The 8,694-nt window shown below is 37.8% G+C and overlaps 1 protein-coding gene across 1 annotated transcript in view; it reads left to right on the top strand.

The window, feature by feature from the left end:
* WDR7 (WD repeat domain 7) overlaps positions 1 to 8,694 on the top strand; it is a 356,864-nt gene that overhangs the window by 55,903 nt on the left and 292,267 nt on the right. The window lies entirely within an intron of this gene.

The following is an 8,694-nucleotide window of genomic DNA, read 5'->3' as shown; positions in this document are numbered from 1 at the left end:
TGGATTCGAACCCGCCACCTTAGGTGTATGTGGCTGGCGCCTTAGCCGCTTGAGCCACAGGCACGAGCCTCAGTTGATTTTCCATTATAGCAGATGGTTGGATTTAGAAGTACAGCCTGTGGCGTGGAGCATTTGCATGTGTAATACTCTATTGTGGCATTTCTTGCATTAAGAAAACGCACATTCATCCTACATGTTTATGGATACATGTGTAGGTAGTAAAATTATTAAAACTTAACTGGAACGATAGTTGCCTGTTGAGTCATGTTGTGTGCCAAATGTTGGGGTCCTGCCCTGGGAGCAGGGTCTGCTAAGACCTGTGGAAACTGGCAGCGATTGAAGAAATATAGAGTTAGAAATGATGGTAAAGAAAGAGATGTGAGACATGGAGTAGAATTAAAGGTGGGAGCTCAGGGTCCATTGCCGGGTTATAGGCTTCTGGCAATGGCACCAAGTGTTTGGTCCACTTGGATTTTATTGAGGTCTATTTGCCTAGAAGGTAAGATGAGGGAGGGAACTCTTTGGGGGCAGTTTCTGAGTGAGCATATCAGCTCCTCTTGTTATTATTATTAACCTTAAACATAGCCTTCAGAAATCTGACATCTGAGCCTTGTATTGAGAAGAGCCTCCTGCTTGAGATCACACACAGAGATCTAGGGAGGTGTTAAACTCCATTACTTCTCTGTGGAGTAGAACACCACCGGCATTAAATCCGTGTGAGGGAGGCATTTTCCTCCCATCACTACCACAGAGGATCTTCCTCTGCGATAAGGGATATAAGCTCTTCTGCTCATATCTCAGGGCTTGAGCTACTCCCTTGATCTCTGCCCCAGGTGAATGCAAATCTCCACAGTGGGTATCTGCTTTGCCTGTTTAATGGGCAGGAAATACCCTAGAAGATATATCTTTTCCTAGGACTCGCCACAGCCTCTTCTATGGCCATTACTGTCCTCAGAGTGCTTACAGACCCAGCAGGGTGTTTGTAAGCTGTATCCCCAACAAGCTAGAATTTCAGAAAAGGTAGGAAGCTTGCTAGCAATGGCTAGCTTAAATGTAGACAAGCTGACTTTTCTTTGTTCCGACTCACTCAGCTTAACTTTTTTGATTTTCCTCTTTTTATGGGGGTACTTTTCCTTGCCAAGAATGGGGTCTTCGGTCCCCATTCTCCCAGCAGGTGCCAAATTCAGATTTTGGTTTGCTTTGGGGAGTGAGGAGAATCGGTATAGAAGGAGCAGAAAATGTGACTTCTTTAAGTGTCATGTTTTATTTATGTATTTAATATTTATTTCCATTAGTTTCATTACTTATTGTCAGAGTTGTTTTTCTGTTGTTGGAACTATTCAGAACAGAATTTTGGGGAAATATTGTAAAATACATTCTTTACCAATAATATGTTTCTGCCTGGGAGCATATAGGCTAAGTTCTTTAATATGTTAGCTAAAAAATGATTACTTTTTATTTATTGCATCTTATTCAACTTTTATTATCACATAATCTCCAGAAATACCCAGAAGGGGGCAGCATGGATTTGTGAGAACAGGAATGTCAAGTATCTAACCTGAAAATTAGTTTCATGCCTTCATTTGACAGTGTTAGCTTAGCTCCTAGAGACAGGGTGATATTATGAATGGTACACGTGACTGTGTGTACACTAGCGTAGCCAGTGTACACAGCCAGGAAGGGCAAGTAACAAATTAGGTTTTTTCCATATATCATACTTTTATGGTGACAAAGTACTGAAAGCTGTTTCTAGAATTTCCCCTTATTTCACACTTTTGAATCTGAATTTTCGTTACTAATTTAGTTCAGATATTAAAACAGCAATGTTTGTAATTACAACATAGTCTCTGAAGCCAAATAAACTTTTAAAAATACAAATTAAGCAAAAGGAGTAAGCAGGACTCCTATTTTTCTAAAACGTATTTTAAAGTACCTGATGTTCTCTGACATTACTTTCCCCCTACACTTAATTTTCTCAGCTCTTGAGACCATGTTCATTGACACGTTTTCATGTTCTCAGCACCATCTTTTTGAAATTGATTTTTCATAAAATAGACAATACAGATATTTTCTAAAGATGATCTGGTCATCTTTCCTTGTCACTAAGCACATTTCTACAGCATCGTTTTTAACGATATTTTATAATTTATTTAATTTATTTTTTACAGAGCCCGTGCCTCTTGTAATATAAATTATTTAATTGTACAAGACATTTTCGAATGTTCCTTACTAAGAATGTTTTTTTCTTATGAAGAATGGGGTTGAGAATTAGTATAGCTGAATATTTTTGGAATTCCAGAATGGTTTTTTAGAATAAATTCTTAAACTTAGAATTGCTGGAAAAAAGGCACATTAGGGTGGCGCCTGTGGCTCAAAGGAGTAGGGTGCCAGCCCTGTATGCCAGAGATGGTGGGTTCAAACCCAGCCCCGGCCAAAAAAAAAAAGGGCATGTTAATTTTTAAAGGCCTTTGAACAGATATTGCCAAAATACCCTTGAAAATAGTATGGATAGGCTTGTACATCCACCATTTACCCCCATAATTTCCCACCATCCTGCTTACAATCTTTTTCTTTTTTGAGACAAAGTCTTACTTTGTTACCCTGTCACAGCTCACAGCACCTCCAGCTCCTGGGCTTAGGTGATTCTCTTGCCTCAGTCTCCCGAGTAGCTGGGACTACAGGTGCCTGCCACAGTGCCTGGCTACCTTTTTATAATCTTTATAATCTTATAGACTTGCTAATTTTCTGGGCTTGTAAATAACCACGTGTGGAGTACATGTAAGTATAGCTCTCATTTTCATTTTAAAAGCACAGATGTGTTAATACACCAATACTGTGTTAGTTATGCATTCTGATTAGCTTACATGTTTCAAATTTTATGTTTTCCGTATTTTTACTACTATCATATACTATTGTGATCAAGGTAACTTTTTTCTTGCTATGAGTATTAATCTATTTATTCATATTATAACATACTCCATGTCTTACACAGGACGCTAAAAATGTCAATGCTAAGCCAAGACTTCTGGTGAGAGGTCCTTGTAACAGGAATGAGAAAGACTGCGTCCTTACTCTGTTCTGATATTGTGCCATACAGTTGGAAAATTTAGAAAGTCTTCTATTTTAGAATGGTTCCTTTAGATCTTAAGTCGTGTTGTTGATAGTAGAGAAGATTCCATTGGGCGTGAAATTTATTTTTAGTAATGGACAGAAGTGATTTGATGCTAAACCTTGTGAATGAAATAGTTGATTAAATTGACTTTTTATTTTGGGCTGAAGAGAAAGTACGGCACAAAGACAATTTTTCTTGAGTAATTTGATCAATTTTAAAATGAGTTAAAATTCATTTTAAAATGCTGGAAATTGTAAGGAAAAAATGAATGACTATTATTCTGACTATTTGTTAACTCATATGTGATGTGTAACACATTTTGATTAGACATTAATTCAGCAAATATCTGAGTGCCTACCATATTTCAGTACCTTCTAGGACCAGGAACATAACTGGTGTTTATAAACTCATACATGGCCTAGGAACAATCTCTGTTTGCAGACTACAGATGTACTTGGTCTTATGTGTGTTACGTGGAGGAGTTTGGAGCACTTGATAAGTTGTCCTGACTAGGATCTGATGGATCTGTCTGTAACAGATAAAGTCTTGGGTTTAGGCAGATAAAGCATTTGACATATGTATATTACTTTAGAAATAGCAGCCAAGAGATCAGGGGGTTGATGGTTTTGTATGTGCTATACGCTAGCTGAATGTGAGCATTAGGACATTTTATTTCATCTTTTAGGAAGGAGGTTTAGAAGGGAAAAAAAGATCATAAAATACCAAACCCTACTGAAAGGCAAAACATTCAAGGAAAGATTTGACAAGTTAGTAAAGTGAAATGAAAGTGGATGATAAAAGGTTAGAAAAGAAGAATGTATTTTAAAAGCAACAAAAAAGTCAGTTTTTGTATGATGATTTTTGGGGGCATCATTATCATGATTTTTCTTAGTCATTGGTAAAGATTTTTAAAAGGAATTGGAGAAAATACCTTGCTGTAAGCGTGCAGAGCCTAAAATAATGGGGCTACTAGTTGGTCAGGTCATTGAGAATAGGGTCTTAGAACAGAGCAGACCTGGATTTGTGTCTTTATCTTGGGTGGCGTTAGCTGCCCAACTTGACATGCCTGGGCCCTAGCAACTTACTCTGTGAAGTGTTAGTGTAGCAGGTGGAGGGAATGTGGGGCCTCTAGTGAGAGCTTATGAAATCACCATTATTGTTGTCAGCACTTGTGTTTTCAGTTATTTACATCCTTATTAGGATGGTAAAGGCCTAATGCTGGGCAGATTGTCTGTTTTCAGTGCTCAAATGACTTTTCTGTAGATAGACTTTATTCCTGAATCAGGAACTACTTTTTATTTCCTCCTTTCCCAACTAACGGCCAGGAGGTTTTAGTCTGATAGGGTGAGACTGAAGTTTCAGTATATCAAGAAATGGCAACTAGACAAAAGGGTTTTATTGCTTTCTTAGAAAATATGGATCTAAGTATTGGTGCCTTTCTGCATATTGCCTGAATTTTGAGGTTTTCAACTATATCTGAGTGGCCCAAACTGGTCTTTTTTGTGGACATTTGTGGGTAGGTTACAGTCTTTGTCAGAATGACCCCAGATGATCAAGGTGTGTGTGTGTGGGGGGGGGGGCTGACCCATTTATTGTTCTTCTTAGGGCATAAATTACGGGTTAGAAGGAGTATTCTTGCTAATGTGGACGCTGAAATTGGGTTTCTCTGGGGCTTTTTGTTTGTCTTTTGTTTTGTTTTGTTTCTAAGTCAGGGTTTCCCTGTGCTGCCTGGAGTAGAGTACAGCAGCCTCCTAGCTCACTACAACCTCTAACTCCGGGGCTCAAGCCATGTTCCTGTCTCAGCCTCCTGAGTAGCTGGGACTACAGGCATGCGCCATCATGGCTGACATCTCTGTGCTTTTTTTTTTTTTTTGAAACAGAGTCTCACTATGTTACCCTCAATAGAGTATTATGGTGTCACAGCTCACAGCAACCTCAAACTCTTGGGCTTAAGCGATTCTTTTGTCTCAGCTTCCCAAGTAGCTGGGACTATAGGCACCCACCACAACATCTGGCTGTTTTTTCTTGTAGTTGTTATTGCTGTTTGGCAGGCTGGGGCCAGCTTTGAACCCACCAGCTCCGGTGTATGTGGCTGGCGCCCTAGCTGTTGAGCTACAGGCACTGAGCCCTCTCTGTACTTTTTGATGTAGAATTAAAAAAACAAGGTTGAGCATGGTGGCTCATGCCCATAATCCTAGCACTTTGGGAGACTGAAGCGTGTGGATTGCCTGAGCTCACAGGTTGGAGAGCAGTCTGAGCCAGAGCAAGACCTTGTCTCTAAAAATAGCCGGTATTGTGGCAGGTGCCTGTAGTCCCAGCTACTCAGGAGGCTGAGGCAAGAGAATCACTTGAGCCGAAGAATTTGAGGTTGCTCTGAGTTATGATACCACAGCACTCTACTAAGGGTGACAAAGTGAGACTGTCTCTAAAAAAAGAAAGAAAAAAAAGAAAAAATTAAAAAATCCAGCCAGCATCTTTTCTAAGCAAAGAGGTACTTTTAGTGTATATGTTCTATTAATTTATCACTAGGAAAGAAATACACAGATCTTTTCAGCATCTCTAGTTAGAATAATGGAGACAGTATCCATTAAACCATTTGTTTCCACAAGAAAGGGGAAAAATGTATTTTGGGATTATGTTAGAGGTGTGTAAATTCACTGCTTATTCCTTGCGGAGATACAGGTATGATTGGGATAAGTGGGTTAAGGCCAAGCATGAAGATTAAAAAAATCACTAGGTCCAGTGTATGGTGCCTGTCACACTCTAAGTTGAGTCAGAAAGTAGAAGGGCAGCACCACCAGCTCGTCTGCAGATTTGGCCGTCTCAGTCTCTCAAACCCCAAAACACATCCGTGAAGTTAAAGAAAACATTTTAATATTTTAAGGCCACGAAGCTAAATGTAATAAAGTAAATTTAATAGGAATAAAGTATAAACGAATATTCAGGTAACAGTGGAAGGTGGACCTAGAATTGTTGAATGAAATACTTTTGTTCATAAATTGTTAAAAGTTCTATAAACGTTATTAATGTAATTTAAGATAATGTGAGTGAATTTGGTGATCATGCTTGTAGAACTATTCAGATTGTATTAAAGCAGAGAAGAAAATGTTGAAAGGGGGAAACTAATGTACTTAAAGAATTATAAATGTTTTCATATTTTGAGGCAGGAGCACTTCAAAACCCTTTCAGGAAATAAATACAATGACGCTCTAAAAGATGGAATCTATGGTATATAACTGCACAATAATAATAATGGTGGAGGTAACACCTCTCATCTTTTGTATTCATGTTAGTCACTGTGCTAATTTGTGTTCGCAGCTTCATTTCATTCACACAGCCATTCTATGAGGTGTGTTGTTGCTGTTCACTGCAGTAGGCAGGGGACTGAGCTCAGAGAGGTTAAAGAACTCATTCAAGTCACACAGTCAGTGACAGGGCTGGAAATCGATCCTGAGTTGTCTGACTCAACAGCCTGAACTTGGCTCGGTGCCTATAGCTCAACCGGCTAAGACGCCAGCCACGTACACCTAAGGTGGCGGGTTCGAATCCCCAGCCCGGACCCGCCAAAACAACAATGACGGCTGCAACCAAAAAATAGCCGGGCGTTGTGGTGGGCGCCTGTGGTCCCAGCTACTTGGGAGGCAGAGGCAGGAGACTCGCTTGAGCCCAGGAGTTGGAGGCTGCTGTGAGCTGTAATGCCACGGCACTCTACCCAGGACAGCTTGAGGCTCTGTCTCCAAAAAAAAAAAAAAAAAAAAAACAGCCTGAACTTATCCACTATGGATCCTGCCTCCAATCAGATTTAATAGTCTACTGAGAAGTAATTGAATTTCTCCGTTTTTTGGCATTTTCATTATTAATTTACCAGGATAAATCATATTTATGATTTTGATATATCCTTAAGTGCTTAGTAAATTAGAGAATTAAGATTGGTTTTTGTAGAACAAACCACAGCCTTATGTTGAATTTTTGTATTTCTAATTTTCTTTAGATAGCTCCACATTGCTCAGTTCTGGTCTTATTTTTCTTTTAGTTTTTGATCTTTGATTATCCAAGTTCAGAGTGTTAGACTTTCAGGTCCTTTTTATCTTCTTTTACATGTAACACATTACTTACTCTTTAAAAATATGGTAGAGTTTTAATTTCAGCTTGATTAATGTATAATCATTGTTAACGTTTTTGAAAGTAGAAGTAACTAAGAAGGTGAAGTCACCTGTTATCCTTCTTTGTGTAAGAGGACCAAATGTAGCATATTTCGATATGTGTTCCTCTAGCCTTTTAAATTCCACTTATTTTATACTTGTGATTTATACTGCAGCTTCAGTTATCTGTACGTATTGCATCTTCACTTACTAGTAAAACAAATACTGTTCCAAGTTATTAGATTTATTCATGAAAGTAATTTTTAATGATTATACACCATTACGTTGTGAACATACCGTATTTTTACTTAGCAATCTTCTTACCTTGGATTTTCAATTGGTCCCAATTTCGTCTGCTGTACATACTGTAATACAATACTGAATACCTTTGTGCATAATAATTTTCTTTCATTTAGGATGTTTTCTTTGGCTAGATTACATTTTTTTTAATATTGGGACTTCAGAATTTTCAGGTAATTATTAACATTTACAAGGCTGCTGAGGTATATTACTTAATTTTTTTTTCTATCTTCAATGCCTATTCTCTTGTCCCTGCCAGCACCAATGTTATTTACTTCCTTGCTTCTGTTCCTGCATCTGTAAATTGGAAATAATAATGCCTGCTTTGAAGGGTTGTTGTGAGACTATAATAAGTTACTGCTATGTACTTAGAATATTATCTTGAAAGCAGTAAGAACCCCATACATGTTGGCTATTCGGCATTATAATTTTTAGGATCTTTGGCTAAGTTGATAGGTGAAAATAGTATCTTAAAATTTGAATTTCCTTCTCTTTAATTACTAGAGATACTGAAGTTCTGTGAGGATTTTGGTGATTTTTTTTTTTTTTTGACAATTTTCTTCTTGTCCTTTGCTATTTTTGACTTTCCTTTTGGGGATATTAGTGTTTTCACATAGAGTTCTAAACTATTATAAAATAATTACGCTTATGTGGCTTCTGTTATTGTTGGAATTTTCTTCTGGTTTATTATTTACTTTCAAATTTTTTTAACCAACAGGTATTTTGGTTTTTGTGTAATCCAGTTTATCTTTTTTCTGCCTAACTTCTTTCATATTTTTGAAGCTTGGAATCTTAACTCCCCCAGAAATTTGATAAGACTTGATAGAAAACAATGGCTGCTTAAAAAACAAACATATAACACTTTAATTTATATGAAATTTATATTTATGGGGTCAGATAAGGATACAAATTATTCCTCCCTAAGCTAAAAAATTATTGCAATGTCCTTTTCTAAAAAAAGAAATCTTGTTTCTCTGAAAGGGCAGTATCTTCTTATTCTTGTATTAGATTTTTCATATTTATTTGCTGTTTTGTTTTATTTATTTATTTATTTTTTGGAGACAGAGCCTCAAGCTGTCCCCCTGGGCAGAGTGCCATGGCATCACAGCTCACAGCAACCTCCAACTCCTGGGCTCAAGC

The sequence above is a fragment of the Otolemur garnettii genome, unplaced genomic scaffold (assembly GCF_000181295.1).
Source record: "Otolemur garnettii isolate 467f Iridium unplaced genomic scaffold, OtoGar3 scaffold00027, whole genome shotgun sequence".
NCBI classification, from domain to species: Eukaryota; Metazoa; Chordata; class Mammalia; order Primates; family Galagidae; genus Otolemur; species Otolemur garnettii.
The sequence above is the reverse complement of the archived record's forward strand: the minus strand, read 5'-3'. Positions and strand labels throughout refer to the sequence as shown.